The 19,430-nt window shown below is 41.0% G+C and overlaps 1 protein-coding gene across 1 annotated transcript in view; it reads left to right on the forward strand.

Moving 5' to 3' along the window:
* The window catches only part of LOC120065931 (UPF0606 protein KIAA1549-like), an 80,955-nt gene that overhangs the window by 22,406 nt on the left and 39,119 nt on the right, over positions 1 to 19,430 (forward strand). The gene's annotated exons all lie outside the window — the stretch shown is intronic.

Raw genomic sequence — 19,430 nt, forward strand, 5'->3', positions numbered from 1 at the left:
TTGTCAGCACCATCTTTCTCTGTTTTTAACGAGGCAATTTTCCACTGCAGTTTTTCAGTCCCACAAAATGTTCACATCTAAATATTGTTATTGTACTTCCATTGATCCAGGGCAATCACTGACAGCTCACAGGTTGGTGGTCTTTGGCTGGACATGGGGGTGTAGTAGGTTACAATATTTGAAATGACATTTAATAAATGAAAGAACATTTGAGGGATTTTTCATATAGAAGTTGGTGGGTAGGCTATACCGGTAAGCCTAGACCTATATGTCCAGGCTGTATCACATCCGGCCGTGATTGGGAGTCCCATAGGCGGCGCGCAATTGGCCCAGCGTCGTCCGGGTTTGGCCGGGGTAGGCCGTCATTGTAAATGAGAATTTGTTCTTAACTGACTTGCCTCGTTAAATAAATGTAAATAAATAAAAATGTCCAGGTCTGGACTGTGGTCCTAGGCTCTCTAGCCTGCTTGTGCTTATCATACGCTGTCATTTGTGGTCATACATTTTTTTTTATGATGGTATTTGTATGAGTAAGGTCTGAATGCAGCCCTGGCAACAGATTTTATCAGTGATTCAAGGTGCAGGCCTCTGTTTCCTGTTGTATTTGTGCTACAGAGTATTCCATAGTGAAAGCCTCTCTCTCCTAATGAGACCATTATGTCTCAGTTTGTAATCAAACCTGGAAAACAGAGTGGAAGCCTGGCTGTGTCAGTCAGATAACCGAGAGGTTGTGATGTCATTGTTGTGAGGAAGGTAAAGAACACCAGTTGGGAACTCTAGCTTGAGCTTCTCAATTGAGCATAGTCTTTGAAATATGCACAGGGTGTCTTTTTCATTATCACAATCATAGTTTTGCGCTCCTGTTATCACACGGGCATAGAAACATATAGATATACATTTTGAGTGCTTTCTATGGGGTGTGAAAAGAAACACACCACTGTTGTGAACTCTGTGTGAGGTAAAGCTCAACATTTGGCAGAAGGCAACACTAATGCCATATTGCTCTGGGTACAAATCACTCTACGCTTCAACAAACGGCTGCAAATTATTTATATATTTCTCTCAGCAGATGGTGCCGCTCAGTCCGGCCTCTTTTGAGGTACTGTGGGCTAAATTGTTTAATGTTGTTTTGGTTCCTCATCCTCTCTGGTCTGCACATTTAAGTAATGTAGAGAGGCGATTCAGCAACACTTGGAAGACAAATGGGATTAAATAAAAAAAGCTTTTTATTGCAAAAAGTAGAACAAACGTGTTTCGGCTTTTAAACATTTTAAAATGGCCTCAGGGACCAATCACAAGGAATATGCCAATAAAAACATGTGATTGGTTAAAACAGTTGTATTGGTTAAAACATTGGTTAAAACAGTTGCACCCTCAAGTAGCCAGACTCATTCAGCCACCCAACGTAGCAATAGACCACCCTCGGCTTATATAGCCGACGTCATTGATAAGAATTATTTCCTTTATGAGGTAACGTGTTATTCTGTCCCAGTCACAGTGTTTGCTCTCCTAGGAGCAGACCTGAGAATAGAGGAGACTGAGACAGAGTAGAGGAGAGCGCGGAGTGACACAGTCCTCAGGGCTTCTCCAGTTACAAGCCTCCCTCTGCCCTCCTGTTTTTCAAAGAAAATCTGGACCGGGGAGAATGGAGGGGATGGTTGGGGAGTGGGAGAAGACGCATGGGGAACTTGAGTGTTCTCCAATGAATTACACAATACTCCTGCAATGGAAAGGTCTTGTTCTCTGGAGAAAATCTCTGGAGAACAATTTGGTTGTTTAATAACTCCTCTACATCCCTATTTTTCTTCCTCCTCTCTCCCTATTTCTGCATCTCTCTTCCTTTCTCCTGGTCTCCATCTCAAAAAGACTCCCCTCTAGGGCTGGGAATTGCCAGGGACCTCATGATATGATATCACGATACTTAGGTCCCGATACGATATGTATAGCGATTCTCACAATTCTATATGTATTGTGATTGCATGCTGCAATTTTATTTCAATTTGATGTTCCAAACATATTGCTCACCATATGTATGTTGCAGAGAGATGAGAGAGCATGAGAAAATTAGTTTTGATCAGTCATGGAAATAAAAAGTGCTGAAAACACATTAGCTCACTATTTAAAAAGAAGATGGAGAACAAACTATAGGATGAAAAAAATACCAGAGTTTTGGTGCAGGTACAGCCGACTAACGCAACGTAGTAAAATATATATTTTTACAAATAGATACTTTTAGTCAAAGTATCGATATAATATTGCGATTTGTAGATGTATCGATTCCCCCCCATTACTTCTCCCCTTCCCCTCTCTCTTGTCTTATCTTAAAATTGATTCCCTGAGGATAAAACACCAGGGCACCATGAACATTTTGATGGAGTGCAGACATGACCTCAGTCAAGTCTACACTCGTGCTCCATCTGGATGGGCAGCCCAGATGAGAGCACTTGGCTGGACATTATGAAAACTACTCTGTAACTGCTAAGCTGTGTGGGCATCTGTCTCGAACCCTAGCTAGCTGTCCTATTCAGTGATGTAATCCACCATTGCTAGTTAAACTAATTGTCATTGATAGTGTTTCATTGTAGATGTTCTACTGCCAGATGTGTGCTGTATGGATAGAAAAGTCCTTTGTTCTTGTTCAAGACATGACTTATTTTCATTCCTCTTTTGTTGCTTAAGTGACTTGATACAACACTGTCAGGACATTTTGTTCTGTTAATTAGTTTTCTTAACGTAGACTAACTTGTTCACGTTCTTAGCTCCTCTAGAAAAGGCTTCTAATTTTGACCTTGTCATGGGGACTCGAATCTTACGTAGGATTTTAGTTTTATCGTTACTTCTATAATTTAAGCAAATGTGAGCAGTGAACATGTGGGAAAGCAATCGATCAACAATAACGACGATCCTATAACATGAAACCATTGACTTTTAGTGGGGGGGTCTGCTCAGTGCTCGGCTGTTTCTCTCTTGGATCTAGATCTGATGAAAACAATGGAATCTTTCCCATCTTAAAAGCTTCCCAGATAAAGCGAACGCCAACACAGATTGTTCGATTGCACTTGGGGTTCGCAGCCGACTGCCAGGCTCAGAAGAACCAGTCACATGAGGGGCTCTGCTCAAAACAGAACCATATGTGGGCTTGTTGTTAGCATTAATACCAAAAGACCTCTTTCTTTGCCCACCTCTCCCTTTTTTCAAATTGCACAACCATTCAATTACTTTTTTACTGTAAGGAGCCTGGCAAAAATAAAGGAAATTATATCATTAGTATTGGTATCTCAGTTTTCCCTAGAGCTCATATAGGTCAGGACCTAGGCCTGTCTGTGCGTGTTTCCCAGCAGCTAATTTAGACTAAGAACTAGACCTGTCAGTGTGCGTTTCCCAGCTGCTTGGCTGAAACATCATTTTTTATCCAATTCTGATAATGGAAGGTTGGTGGGTTCTTAAAAAGTTCTCCATATGTTAGTACTGGACTGTTCAGTTGGACTCAGTGGGTTTCTGCGTCTGCTCGAAGCTGTGTGTGTGCGTGCGTGTGTTTATTTTGTGAGTTTTATCATCGACTCAAACCCAGACAGACTGCTTGCGTTTGGCTCTCTGCTTACAATGTTCCTATCTGAAAATAAGGATACTTCTGTTAGCACCAGTCAAATCAGTCTAGACACTGTGTGATAAAATTACCCTATTTGTCTTGTCTAAAAACATGCATTTTCCTCTATCTGGGTACTCTAACTAGGCTGTAAATATACCATACAAGCTTTCAGACTCCAAAGCAATCTACACAATGTTCTCAGCTTAAGGGAAGCCTGTGAAAGACAATTTAGAGTTGTGAATGCAATGATAGGCGGGTTGTTCCAAGAAATTTGTGCCTTTTGTGTCCCTTTTGATATCTTAAGTAGAAATTGTGCACAAATATTGCATTTTAAAAGCCTTTTATATTCAAAGAAGTTCCCTTTTAATATAGTTTAAAAAATGTATATGAATAAAGACTTGCTAAAGTGCATTTTGACATGTCCCTCTGTGCATCCTCTGTGACTTCTAGGAAGATTTTAACCAACTTAATCCCAACATTTATCCAAGTTTTCAAGATCATTGTAAAGCCATATGTCCCATCACTCTGGCCTCTAGGTCACCAGACTCGCTTGTTAGGGCGCACACCTGTCACCAGTGTTACGCGCATAATGACACTCACCTGGACTCCATCACCTCCTTGATTACCTGCCCTTTATGTCACTCTCTTTGGTTTCTTCCCCAGTTGTCATTGTAGCTGTTTCATGTAATTTCTGAAGTTAATATTTATTTCAAGTGATTCGTTTTAAGGAGAGAAAAAAAATGTTACGTGAACTGAACTCTCATTTTAATATGGTGAAACTGGTCCTTAAAAAGAAAAAAGAAAAAAAAGAAACATTGAACATCTAATAGTCAAATCATAGTATAAAAGAAGGTGAGCTGGTTCTGCTCTTTTAGGGACATTTTCTGGTGTTTTGTGGTGGAAAACTGAGCTGGTCAGGCATTAAACGTCAACTCTGTTACCAATAGATAAACAGGCTCAATGTTTTAACCATGAAATAAAAAAATGAAGCTTACATTAATTTGTTCCTCCCTGTTGCATATTACAAGCTTCCATTCCCCCTGGGATTTATGGATGATTTTAAAGGCCCAGTGCAGTCAAAAAGGTTTTTTTTCCCCTGGGATTTATGGATGATTTTAACGGCCCAGTGCAGTCAAAAAGGTTTTTTCCCCCTGTGTTTTATATACATTTTCACACACGGCTGTGCACAGACCTTTTGGGGGGCATGTGCTCAAACAAAAAAAATGGCACGACCCAAATTTTTTCCCCACAACCGCGGGTCAGAGACTCGTTGAGCAATTATTGCAAGAGGGGAGGGGAAAGCAGAACATTCTGATGAGTGAAGTATTTTTCAAAACTATTTTGAACTGGGGGAATGCTGCACTTATTAACAATGACCAACACAATTCTAGTCAAAATAGAAGATTTTAAGAAACACTGTAACCTACCATTACATTATCCAACCCAACTCCATTTGTTGCCACTATCATGTATCCGTGGTTTTGAAACTTTTTTTTACCCATGACCCCCAAAAGGGAGTGGTACAGAAGTTGAGACTATTGAGCTCAGGTGCATCCTGTTTCCCTTGATCATCCTAGATGTTTCTACAACTTGATTGGAGTCCACCTGTGGTCAATTAAATTGATTCGACATGAGTTGGAAACGCATACATCTGTCTGTATAAAGGTCCCACAGTTGACAGTGCATGTCAGAACAAAAACCAAGCCATGAGGTGGAAGGAATTGTCTGTAGAGCGCAGCAACAGGATTGTGTCAATGCACAGATCTGGGGAAGGGTACCAAAATAATTCTGCAGCATTGAAGGTCCCCAAGAATGCAGTGGCCTCATCATTCTTAAATGGAAGATGTTTGGAACCACCAAGACTCTTCCTAGAGCTGACCGCCCGGCCAAACTGAGCAATCAGGGGAGAAGCGCCTTGGTCAGGACGGTGACCAAGAATCTGATGGTCACTCTTACAGAGCTCTAGAGTCTATCTGGAGATGGGAGAACCTCCCAGAAGGACAATGATCTCTGCAGCACTCCACCAATCAGGACTTTATGGTAGATTGGCCAGACAGAAGCCACTCCTCAGTAAAATGCACGGCAGCCTGCTTGGACTCTCAGACCATGAGAAACAAGATTCTCTGGTCTGATGAAACCAAAATTAAACTCTGACCTGAAAGCGTCATGTCCGGAGTAGAGGTCGACCGATTATGATTTTTCAACACCGATACTGATTTATTGAGGACCTAAAAAAGCCGATACCGATTCATCGGTCGATATATATTTGTAATAATGACAATTACAACAATACTGAATAAACACTTTTATTTTAATATAATACATAAATAAAATCAATTTAGTCTCAAATAAATAATGAAACATGTTCAATTTGGTTGAAATAATGCAAAAACACAGTGTTGGAGAAGAAAGTAAAAGTGCAATATGTGCCATGTAAAAAAGCTAACGTTTAAGTTCCTTGCTCAGAACATGAGAACATATGAAAGCTGGTGGTTCAATATTCCCACTTCTTCAATATTCCCAGTTAAGAAGTTTTAGGTTGTAGTTATTATAGGAATTATAGGACTATTTCTCTCTATACCATTTGTATTTCATTATACCTTTGATTATTGGATGTTCTTATAAGAACTATAGTATTGCCAGCCTAATCTCAGGAGTTGATAGGCTTGAAGTCATAAACAACGCTGTGCTTCAAGCGTCGCGAAGAGCTGCTGGCAAACGCAGGAAAGTGCTGTTTGAATGAATGCTGCTGCCTACCACCGCTCAGTCAGACTGTTCTATCAAATCATAGATTTAATTATACTATAATAAACACACAGAAATACAAGCCTTAGGTCATTAATAAAAATAAAAAAAACAATTGGATACCATGAAATTGGGGAGAAAAAGGGGGTAAAATACATTTTTTTAAATATTTTCAAAAGGCACCGAATTGGTGTAATGACCCTTTATGACACACTTTATAGTATCGTCCTTTGGGTTCCACAACTGAGACGTTTTTTAATATTTTCCTTCCAATGGCAGAATATTTCATCAAACAAACACTGCTTTTCTGGCCATAGCTTTCTCCATCTAGCCTAAAGCAGTGGGCAACTGGGAATTGGGTAGAGAGAAATGGGATGGGTTGTGATTGAATCAAAGAATCACAGACATCAGAGGTGTTCTTTCTGCGGACAGGCCTTATCAGGTTAGCTCTGTTTCAGAGCTGGGATCGGTAGGATGTGTGGGAGGGATAAATTACATTTTCGCTCGCTTCAATGATTCATATTGCGTTGTCAAGTCACTCCGGTTCACACTGACCGTGGCATGTGCAGAAAGTGGCCCATCACAACTTTTTCCAATTGATCTGTTGATAGCGCCTGCTATCCTAAGTGGCACAGCGGTTTAAGGGACTGCATCTCCGTGCTAGAGGCGTCATTAGACACCCTGGTTCGATTCCAGGCTGTATCACAACCGGCTGTGATTGGGAGATGTTATATCTTTTTTTTTTTTAACTGCACTAGAAAGGATTATCAACACATACTGAGCAGCTCACGTTATAGACAGAAGCATGCTCCATGGCAGACCAATCCAAATTCATCTTCTGGCATGTCCAGCTCAACCATTATCTCAGCCAATCATGGCTAGCGGGAAGGTTCCTCCGTTTTTCTGTGGCTAAAACACTAGGCTTGTAATTTAACAATTATTCGTATTTACAGTTGGAATACAAGTTTGTTATTAAACCACATGAAAGTTCACATGTTCCAGAAGGCATTTCTGCAATAATCTTTTTTATACAAAATAAAAATAAGGCGTTAAAATGCCTCCTTTGAAGTAGTGATGTGCTACATAAGCCTAGCTTCCTGAAGCGGGTCGTGTGTGTGTGTGTGTGCAAAATGTAGTGTGACACAAATTGCAGTCTGTAGCCTAGCCTAAAACATTTTATCATGTCTTTCTGCTTTATCAAGTCAGGCCGTTCTGCCAAAGTTTTTACATTTCCCCTAAAAATAAACATCCTGATCTCATGGAGATTAAATGGGTACACAGAGTTGATCTTTGTTTCCATCCTCGAATCACTGCTCTCTACTGTAGCGCAGTGCCCTCGCATTGGAAAGTTAATGTAGCCTTCGGTCTTTATATCCAATCATTTAGGTCAGGAAGAGGTAAACCACAGGGCTTATGATCACTGACCAACACATTTCCTGTAGAAATATTGTAGTTGGAAAGGCTACTTTTTCAATCTTCAAAGACCTTTTCAATCTTGGCTATAGATCTTGATGAGGATCCTTATGTATCAGGCCAGGATCTATATTTTTTTTTTTAAACAAAATGTGCAAATGAAGTGTGTGTACAAGGCTCACCTCACATCTGTCTAAGCCCAGAACCTATGATGTTATAAATGGTTCGCCATCATCAAGGCTACAGGCAAGAGGTAGTAGTACAGTAGCAGACCAACACAGGACCCTACAGCCCACCTGCCAGCTACTCCTGGGCTCAAAATGATTGAGTAGTTACTGTACATTGTCATATGAACAGACCTGTGTTGCTAGTAGACATGGAATGATCAAATCAGACACTCTTTCATCCACAGTCTTTAGATTGAGTGAGGAGTTCAATAGTTCTTATCAAGACCATTTGGGCCAGTGTGTAGATGTCATAGCGAGCTATTCATTAGGTATGCAAATGAGACACATCAAGGCCCCACCACGTGCAGCAGGAATAAAATTTCATTAGGTGGAGAATTTTCACGTAGTGAATAAATTAACCTCCCACAGCATTCATTCTAGAACGCTGTCAGACGCTAATGAAATGGCTTTGTGGATGAGGAAATTGACAAATGTAGCCTAGCATTTTTAATGAAAGGAATAAAATCATTTGATTACTCATCAATAATATTTCGCTAAACAGTAACCATTTGAAAAGTGTCATTATTACAGTATAATAGGCTACATTCCTTGTTGACCTTACCTTTGAATGTTAGGCTAACTTCACCAGAAGTTAGGCCTACACAAGTAAACGTGTCATTGGCATCATTAATGTCCTATTTTGATAAAACATGTTATTTATTTATCAAAGGCTACCTTGAACATTTGTATTTTGTATTTATTAGGCAGCAGCTACTCTTCCTGAGGTCCAAACACATTAAGGCACTTACATCACACATAAAACAAAAGATCATAACATTATTATACCACTACATGCAGTGCATTCGGAAGCTATTCAGACGCCTTGACTTTTTCCACATTTTGTTACATTACAGCCTTATTCTAAAATGCATTACATTGTTTCCCTCATCAATCTACACACACAATACCCCATAATGACAAAGATTGACCATATAGGATCATACCCAAGAAGACTCGAGGCTGTAATCACAGAGTACTGAGTAAAGGGTCTGAATACTTATGTAAATAAGGTATTTCCGTTTTTTTTACAAAATTGCAAAAATTTCTAAAAACCTGTTTTTGCTTTGTCTTTATGGGGTATTATTTGTAGGTTGATGAGGGGGGGAAATTATTTTATCCATTTTAAAATAATGCTGTAACATAACAAAATGTGGAAAAGGGGAAGGGGTCTGAATACTTTTCGAATGCACTGTATCTACAATAGAAAATCTATAATGCCACCATACAACAATATAATGTACATGAGTGTGTGTGCTAGCAGTTGTGTGCGTATGTGTGTGTCTGTACCTGTGTGTGTCTCTTCACAGTACCTGCTGTTCCATAAGGTGTATTTCTCTGTTTTTAAATCTGATTATACTGCTTGCATCAGTTACCTGATGTGGAATGGAGTTCCATGTAGTCATGGCTCTATTTGGTACAGTGCGCCTCCCATAGTCTGTTCTGGACTTTGCATGGTTATCCGAGCTGTGTGCTAGTAGTTTAAATAGACAGCTCGGTGCATTCAGCTTGTCAACACTTATTACAAAAACAAGTAGTGATGAAGTCAATCTCTCCTCCACTTTGAGTAATGAGAGATTGACATGCGTATTATTAATGTTAGCTCACCGTGTACATTTAAGGGCCAGCTGTGCTGCCCTGTTCTGAGCCAATTGTAATTTTCCCAAGTCCCTCTGTGGCCCCTGACCACACGACTGAACGGTAGTCCAGGGGTGACAAAACTAGGGCCTGCCTTGTTGATTGTAGGACCTGCCTTGTAGGACCTGCCTTGTGATTGTAGGACCTGCCTTGTTGATAGTGTTGTTAAGAAGGTAGAGCAGCGCTTTATTATGGACAGACTTCTCACCATCTTAGCTACAGTTGTATGTTTTGACCATGACAGTTTACAGTCCAAGGTTACCCGAAGCAGTTTAGTCACCTCAACTTGCTCAATTTCCACATTATTCATTACAAGATTTAGTTGAGGTTTAGGGTTTAGTGAATGATTTGTCCCTAATACAATGCTTTTAGTTTTTGAAAACGAACCAACTGCAGCACTTTGTTAAGTGTTGCAGTCATTTCAGTCGCTGTAGTAGCTGACGTGTATAGTGTTTACTCAAAGCCAGTGGAATGTCGTTAGTAAAGATTGAAAAAAGTAAGAGGCCTAGACAACTGCCCTGGGGAATTCCTGTTTCTACTTGATCTACATGTTGGAGAGGCTTCTGTTATCTCTATTGTGTTATGTTAGACAGTCAACTCTTTATCCACAATATAGCAGAGGGTGTAAAGCCATAACACATACGTTTTTCCAGCAACAGACTATGATCAATAATGTCAAAATAAGTCTAACAAAACAGCCCACACAATCTTTTTATCATCAATTTCTCTCAGCCAATCATCAGTAATTTGTGTAAGTGCTGTGCTTGTTGAATGCCCTTCCCTATAAGCGTGCTGAAAGTCAGTTGTCAATTTTGTTTACTGTAAAATAGCATTGTATCTGCTCAAAGACAATTTTTTCCAAAAGTTTGCTAAGGGTTGGTAACAGGCTGATTGGTCGGCTATTTGAGCCAGTAAAGGGGGCTCAAGAACATGACTCATCATGACTAGTCCTATTTCACAAATTAACTGTAATCAATCAATCAATCAAATTTATAAAGCCCTTCTTACATCAGCTGATGTCACAAAGTGCTGCACAGAAACCCAAACAGCAAGCAATGCAGGTGTAGAAGCACGGTGGCTAGGAAAAACTCCCTAGAAAGGCACCTAGGAAGAAACCTAGAGAGGAACCAGGCTATGAGGGGTGGCCAGTCCTCTTCTGGCTGTGCCGGGTGGAGATTATAACAGAACATGGCCAAGATGTTCAAATGTTCATAGATGACCAGCAGGGTCAAATAATAATAATCACAGTGGTTGTCGAGGGTGCAACAGGTCAGCACCTCAGGAGTAAATGTCAGTTGGCTTTTCATAGCCGATCATTCAGAGTATCTCTACTGCTGCTGCTGTCTCTAGAGAGTTGAAAACAGCAGGTAGCACGTCCGGTGAACAGGTCAGGGTTCCATAGCCGCAGGCAGAACAGTTGAAACTGGAGCAGCAGCATGGCCAGGTGGACTGGGGACAGCAAGGAGTCATCAGGCCAGGTAGTCCTTGGCATGGTCCTAGGGCTCAGGTCCTCCGAGAAAGAGAGAGAATTAGAGAGAGCATACTTAAATTAACACAGGACACCGGGTAAGACAGGAGAAATACTCCAGATCTAACAGACTGATCCTAGCCCCCCGGCACATAAATTACTGCAGCATAAATACTGGAGGCTGAGACAGGAAGGGTCGGGAGACACTGTGGCCCCATCCGATGATACCCCCGGACAGGACCAAACAGGCAGGATATAACCCCACCCACTTTGTGAAAGCACAGCCCCCACACCACTAGAGGGATATCTTCAACCACCAACTTACCATCCTGAGACAAGGCCGAGTATAGCCCACAAAGATCTCCACCACGGCACAACCCAAGGGGGAGCGCCAACAAGGACAGGAAGATCACGTCAGTGACGCACCCCTCCTAGGGATGGCATGGAAGAGCACCAGTAAGCCAGTGACTCAGCCCCTGTAATAGGGTTAGAGGCAGAGAATCCAAGTGGAGAGAGGGGAACCGGCCAGGCAGAGACAGCAAGGGCAGTTCGTTGCTCCAGTGCCTTTCCTTTCACCTTCACACTTCAAGCCTGTCCTATGGCATGCTCCTCTTGCCAGCTCAGCACTTGACATTTGTGTTGCGATTATGTAATATTTCATGTGGTCACTCCAAGGGGGCATCCGTGTGCCTGTTCCATGCCAGTTACAGGAAGTGCACGCATGCACGCCAATATGCAGACAGAAAATTCACTTGTTTTTCACAAAATGAATTAGAACGTTGTGGATACATTTTAGAATGACACAATTTCCTGTATACAGCTTTTTAAAGACCTGCATCACAATACTGAGAGCTTTGCCGTTTGTAAAAGGATGTATTTGGGTGTTTTTGGAGTCTTATTTTCATGTTTGTCGCACACCCTGGAACTGCAGAATGAGGCTCAGGAAGTCAGTCGCTGCTGGGGTAAGTTTTTCAAAACCAAGTGAAATTGCAAAAAAAATATGTTTTTGGACCCTTATATGACATGCCATTTACATCAGAAATACAGATTAGGTTCCTAAATAGTGAAACTCTTCTTTAATGTGTAGTGACCTTTAAGATAGTGACCTGATTTAAAGATGTGTCAGTAATAGCAGGAGGTTGGTGGCACCTTATGTGGAGGATGAGCTCGTGGTAATGGCTGGAGCGGAATCAGTGTAATGGTATCAAATACATCAAACACATGGTTTCCACATGTTTGATGCCATTCCATTCTCTCTGTTCCAGCCATTATTATGAGCCGTCTTCCTCTCAGCAGCCTCCACTGCATCCGAGCATAGTTGATTTTCCTAATTGCAACAGTAAATACATTTATCCTGCACCGCACAGGGGTGATGCGGTGATGGTTTGGTGTTCCATAAACTCCAAGTAGCCTCTGACCTTCATTTCTGTACCTGTTGTAGAGACCAGTGGACCTCAAATGTTTTCTGGATAGCTGCTCATTAATGTCCCCAAACACAGAGCCAAGAATGAATCAGCTCAGCAATGGTCCAAATAGTGATTGACAAAGTTCAGAGGTAGCCTTCATGTTTAGCTTTATGGTAGACTACTACTTCCATAAGACCTGCAACACAGTGACCAATGTGCCTTTTTACAGTAGTTACTCACCTCCACTGAACTTGTCCCTGAGAGCTAGGCTCAGTCATCCAGCAGGGACCCTGAGGCCAGGCAGAGTAGTGCTGAATCATCTGCTTGCCTTTTGGGGTGCCTCTGAGCCTAGTAGCACAATGTCCTCATAGGATTACTAGATCTTCCTTCCCAGCGCCCATCAGCCAGCCACCCAGCCTCTTTCTCTCTTTTGTCTTATTAATGGTCAGGAGAAGGAGGGTGGGGGAGTGTTACCCAGCTAATGGGGTTCAAACGCTTGGCACGCTGTGGCGCCATGTTGCGGTTTGCTAGCTAGTGTACACTGGAATATGCAGGCACTGGCAGTAGAGACTCATTTTCAGGAGGCTCAAGAAAAAGGAACATGTTGGCCTGATTAAGGTGCCCTATGATAGCATTTAGAATGTTTTCCTCTTAGGTGCAGCCAGCCGCTGTCTAGATCTAACATAGTGACTGAATGGGAGCACTGAAGGAAAGCAGATGAGCTTTCCCAAAATAACCACTTGATTGAGTTCAAGTTAATCTCCACAAACAAGGTTCAAATGCATCATAGCCAGTCTAGATGTCTGAGCAGCTGTGGTTATTCAGCTAGATCACTCAGTGGTTCTCGTAGTTTGGCCTGTATGATGATGTGTGTGTTGAAGCGTTTTCTTGTACAGTGCCTTCGGAAAGTGATGCTTGGCATTCAGGCCAAAGAGTTCAATGTTGTTTTCATCAGATCAGAGAATCTTGTTTCTCATGGTCTGAGAATCTTTAGCTGCCTTTTGGAAAACTCCAAGCAGACCGTCATGTGCCTTTTTACTGAGGAGTGGCATCCATCTAGCCACTACCATAAAGGCCTGATTGGTGGAGTGCTGCAGAGATGGTTGTTCTTCTAGAAGGTTCTCCCATCTCTACAGAGGAACTCTTAGAGGTCTGTCAGAGTGACCATCGTCTTCTTGGTCACCTCCCTAACCAAGGCCCTTCTGCCCTGATTGCTCAGTTTGGCCGGGCGGCCAGCTCTAGGAAGTGTCTTAATGGTTCTAAACTTCTTCCATTTAAGAATGATGGAGGCCTCTTTGTTCTTGGGGACCTTCACAGGTGGACTCCAATCAAGTTGTAGAAACATCAAGGATGATCAATGGAAACAAGAGGCTCCTGAGCTCAATTTAGAGTCTCATACAATAGCAAAGGTTCTGAATTCTTATGTAAATCAGGTATTTCTGTTTTTTTATTTTTAATACATTTGCAAAAATGTTTAAAAACCTGTTTTCGGTTTGCCGTTATGGGGTGTTGTGTGTTGATTGCTGAGGATTCATTTTTATTTAATACATTTTAGAATAAGTCTAACTTAACAAAATGTCAATACTTTCCGAAGGCACTGTATATTTTTAGCTGGTACTGTGGTTGTTTGGATGTGCACAGAGAGCTCATACAGAGAGCAGACCCATGGCAGGTGGTTGCTGAGTCACTCTATGATGAGTCTGGTTGTGGCTGTGCTGCTAGCGATGCCTAGTCACGCTCTGAACAGACCTTTTTATCGAACATACATTTCTTTCTCTAAGCGTCCTTCCTCTCAAATTAAATGGTGGACAATAATTTCTCCATCTCACCTGTCAGTTCACCTCAGTGTAAATACACCTGACACAGTATTCCTCTAGAAGGCTCATGTTGACAATCTACGTCCTACAAGATAGCATCACATTTACCATTAGGTGGTCACCTCACTCAGCTGTCTGATCTGCCTAGTGGTCTGTGGTGGTTCATTTCTTTACTATCAAATGAGGAGAGACAAACTATCACACAAGTCAGAGTTATACTTCAACTAAATCTTTATTCACTTATTAATAAGGGAGCAGGTCAATACAACGCACACATATAAAGTGAATCGATTGAGTGGTCTACGATAATGATGGCTGGTCAACGATTCACGCTCCGATGATTCGTTGAGAGCCCCGAGACAAAAGTACAAAGGTATTTTATAGCCAAGATACACCCCTTTCAACCTACATGACGAACAACGGATGTATAGAATGGGTCACAAGGTTAAGATCTGTATGAAAGATACCTATAATTCATAGCAGACAGTATCTGCTGTGTTAACAGTTCTCATTGTGTAGAGAGAGACCAGTGCCTTGCCCCCCAACTCCATACTGGAGCCATGTCGCCCTGGTACGGTATAGAACAGAAACATTAACTCATGCTCTGGAATGCTCTTTAGGTTTCATCACCCAGAAGATGTCGTAAATCTCCTGTCAGTGTTATCTCCCAGAGGCCCATCCTCAGTAGAACACACACACACACACAATACTTATAAGAATACTCTATTCTGTTGCATAAAACAACCATTTGATGCAATGAAAGTATTATAACATAATCTTGCAATTTTCCACCATAGGTCTATCTGACAACATAAACTGAGTGTACAAAACATTATGAACACCTGCTCTTTCGATGACATAGAATGACCAGGTGAAAGCTATGATCCCTTATTGATGTCGCTTGTTAAATCCACTTTAAGTCAGTGTAGATGAAGGGGAGGAGACAGGTTAAAGAAGGATTTTTAAGCCTTGAGACAATTGAGACATGGTTTGTGTCTGGGCTCCTGAGTGGTGCAGCGGCACTGCATCTCAGTGCTAGAGGTGTCACTACAGATCCTGGTTCGATTCCAGGCTGTATCACAACCGGCTCTAATTGGGAGTCCTATAGGGCGGCGCACAATTGGCCCAGTGTCGGGCGAGGTAGGCTGTCATTATAAATAAGAATTTGTTCTTAAATGACTTGCCTAGTTAAATAAAGGTACAATAAAAGTGTATGTGTACCACTCAGAGGGTGAATGGGCAAGACAAAATATTCAAGTTCCTTTGAACGGGGTATGGTAGGTGCCAGGTGCATTGGTTTGTGTCAAGAACTGCAATGCTGCTGGGTTTTTCACACTCAACAGTTTCTCGTGTGTATCATGAATGGTCCACCACCCAAAGGAAATCCAGCCATGAGTCAACATGGGCCAGCATCCATGTGGAACGCTTTCGACACCTTATAGAGGCCATGCCCCGATGAATTGAGTCTGTTCTGAGGGCAAACTCAATATTAGGAAGGTGTTCTTTATGTTTTGTACGCTCAGTGTATATTTTTGCTTTCTGGTTCTCAAAGTTCCCTGATCCAACATTACCCAGAACAAGCCTTTGTTTGGACTTTAAGTGCGATGCTAATGGATTTATAGAACACATTTCAGAATATAAACTAGGCAAACTGATACAGCTCTTTGGAACCTGATTTGAAGGCTTTCTGTGAATTATTCAAAGTGTTATAGCGTGGCACTCATGGCTTCCTGGCAGCTCACACAGATCCTGCTCCGGAAGCACACACACACACACGTCATGTGCGCACACATACGCACGCGCACACAGACAACACACGTGTATTAAACTCTGACTTGTGTAATCATGGCAGTTCCCAATTAAATCATGCATAATGCTTAAGTTATGCAAGAAGCAAATTACTTTAGAAAAAGGCCGTTGGCACTCTCTCATCTGGCAAGTGTGTCAGAAATGTACTCACTGCCTTAGCGAAGACATATTGGCCGTAACAGCACTGCAGTGCCTAACAAAACCCACCCTAAAAAATCACTAGGATTTGTAACTGTAGGTTTGTGAGGGCTTTTGTATAATAGACACAATTGCTTGTTGGTGAGGTCAAGCACCAGAACATTTTACAGTAGCTAGTTGTTCCTACTAGAGCGCTTCAGTCAGTAGCTCATTTTGGACCCTTAAGCTAGAATGACCTGAGGTTTTTACTATGGAACATATGGTCCCCATACGTCTCAGTATCATCATCACACACAAAAGAAATGAGGCTATACACACACACACATTGAGTTTTTGTACACACTAATGGCATTATAGCACACCATGGCAAGATGTGCCCCGTCTAACCCATTTGTTACTGCTTAGGCTAAAGCTGTTCCATGATGTTTCTGGGGATTACTTTTATGTCATTTCTGTGGTCCACTTTGTGGCTGCATCCGTTCACTGGACACGGACTGTCTCTGTGTTTCGTTATTCAAAATCCATTTTACAGCCACTTGGTGGCAAATGGTACTGCATTAGTTAGACTAGGCACTGTAGTGATCGTAGAAGTACACAAACACAATGTCACAGCCTATAAGTGGAATTGTAATGTTGGTTGGTGTCTTTTTGCAAGTGGCCTACTTTGAGAAGGCTGGTTTTTCAGGCGATTCATAATTGATATGTTGGATTCACGTATCCATCTCAACCAAAATTCTAAGTTATAGACTTCTCTGGGATATGTAGGACGCTAGCGTCCCACATAGCTACCTAACCAACAGCCAGTGAAATTGCAGGGCGCCAAATTCAAAACAACAGAAATCTCAAAATTAAATTCCTCAAACATACAAGTATTATACACCATTTTAAAGATAAACTTCTCGTTAATCCAGCCAAAGTGTCTGATTTCAAAAAGGATTTACGGCGAAAGCACACCTTGCGATTATGTTATCTCAGTACATAGCCACAGAAAAACACAGCCATTTTTCCAGTAACAAAAAGCAGAAATAGAGATAGAATTAATCACTAACCTTTGATGATCTTCATCAGATGACACTCATAGGACTTCATGTTACACAATACATGTATGTTTTGTTCGGTAAAGTTCATATTTATATCCAAAAATCTGAGTTTAGGCGGGACGCTACTGTCTCACTTGGCCAAAAGCCAGAGAAAATGCAGCGCGCCAAATTCAAATAAAATACTATAAAAATTTAACTTTCATTAAATCACACATGAAAGATACCAAATTAAAGCTACACATGTTGTGAATCCAGCCAACATGTCTGATTTCAAATAGGCTTTTCGGCGAAAGCACACCAAACGATTGTTAGGTCAGTACATAGCCACAGAAAAACACAGCCATTTTCCCAGCCAAAGATAGGAGTCACAAAAAGCAGAAATAGAGATAGAATTAATCACTAACCTTTGATGATCTTCATCAGATGACACTCATAGGACATCATGTTACACAATACATGTATGTTTTGTTCGATAATGTGCATATTTATATCCACAAATCTCGGTTTACATTGTCGCCATGTTCAGAAATGCCTCCAAAATATCCGGAGAAATTGCAGAGAGCCACGTCAAATAACAGAAATACTCATCATAAACTTTGATGAAAGATACATGTTTTACATAGAATTAAAGATACACTTGTTATTAATGCAACCGCTGTGTCAGATGCAGGCGAACTCGGACGAAAACTTCAAAAAGTTATATTACAGGTCGAATAAACTGGTCAAACTAAGTAGAGAATCAATCTTCAGGATGTTGTTATCATATATATCCAATAACGTTCCAACCGGAGCATTCCTTTGTGTCTACAGAAATAATGTAACGCAAGGCGATATCATTTGGAATACGCATGACCAAGAACTGGCACTCTGCCAGACCACTGACTGAAACACCTCCCATCCGGTCCCACATCACAGTAGAGGCTTCATTCAACGTTCTACAGACTGTTGACATCTAGTGGAAGGCGTAGGAAGTGCAAACATATCCATATCTTACAGGGATTTGAATAGGCGATGAGTTGAACATCGACCAGCCTCAGAATTCTCACTTCCTGTTTGGATTTTTTCTCAGGTTTTTGCCTGCCATATGAGTTCTGTTATACTCACAGACATTTTTAGAAACTTCAGAGTGTTTTCTATCCAATAGTAATAATAATATGCATATATTAGCATCTCTGGGCACGCTATTCATTCAAAAGTGAAAATGCTGCCCCCTATCACAAAGAAGTTATAGAATAGGACTAAATCAAATATGATTTTATTTATTCCTATTCTTTGACTTAGATTTTTGGTTGAGATGAAGATGTGAATCCAACATATTTTATTTATTTATTTGTAGACAAACTGGAATTAAGTCAGTGACACAGATGGAACTATCCAAGCAGAAGATACATCTCCTTAAAATTTTTATATTTGGTTGTGTTGACAACCAAAGACAATTCAATGTCACTTTTGAAATTTAATAACTAGTGTATTAACTTGTGTACAAGTTAACAAATTATATGTTGGATCAAAATCAACCAGAGCTTGAAACCCTCAGCATATTAACCTAGGCATATTAACCTAGGCATATTTTGTTGAATTCTGCGTTTAGTCCATTTTTTGTTGAATTCAAACAATTACTGTTGATGACTTTGCAAATGCTACATAGGCCTAAATAGCATCATTGATGATTGATAATATATATTCACATTTCATTTGCTCTGTTAAACCTACTTTTTGGAATGACTTCAATAGCAACAGTGAATTGATTTAGTTTAAGTGGAGCTCGCGCGGTCATTCTCACGATAGCACATTGGTAATAGTCAGCGACAAATATCATAGCTAAGCAGGTCTGGGCTTGGTTTAAACCTTGGATGGGAGACCAAAGGGTAGCTGTAGATAGATCAATTATCCAGTAGGAGGTGCTGCCCAGCCTGTAGTTTTTTTTTCTGATAGTGGATATAAGTTTAAAGGTACAAATTCAACATATTTTATACACGGTTTGTCTATGTTGAAATTTGGTTACCATGATGACATAATTCTGTGGTGTAAATTTGACCCTCAAAACAACAGTTTACATTGATTAATTTTTCAAATCTAATGTGTTTTCCGCGTAGATTGCACGTCACAATACGTTGAAACAACGTTGATTGCACCAGTTTTT

Source organism: Salvelinus namaycush, chromosome 21 (genome assembly GCF_016432855.1).
Source record: "Salvelinus namaycush isolate Seneca chromosome 21, SaNama_1.0, whole genome shotgun sequence".
In the NCBI taxonomy this organism is placed as follows: Eukaryota; Metazoa; Chordata; class Actinopteri; order Salmoniformes; family Salmonidae; genus Salvelinus; species Salvelinus namaycush.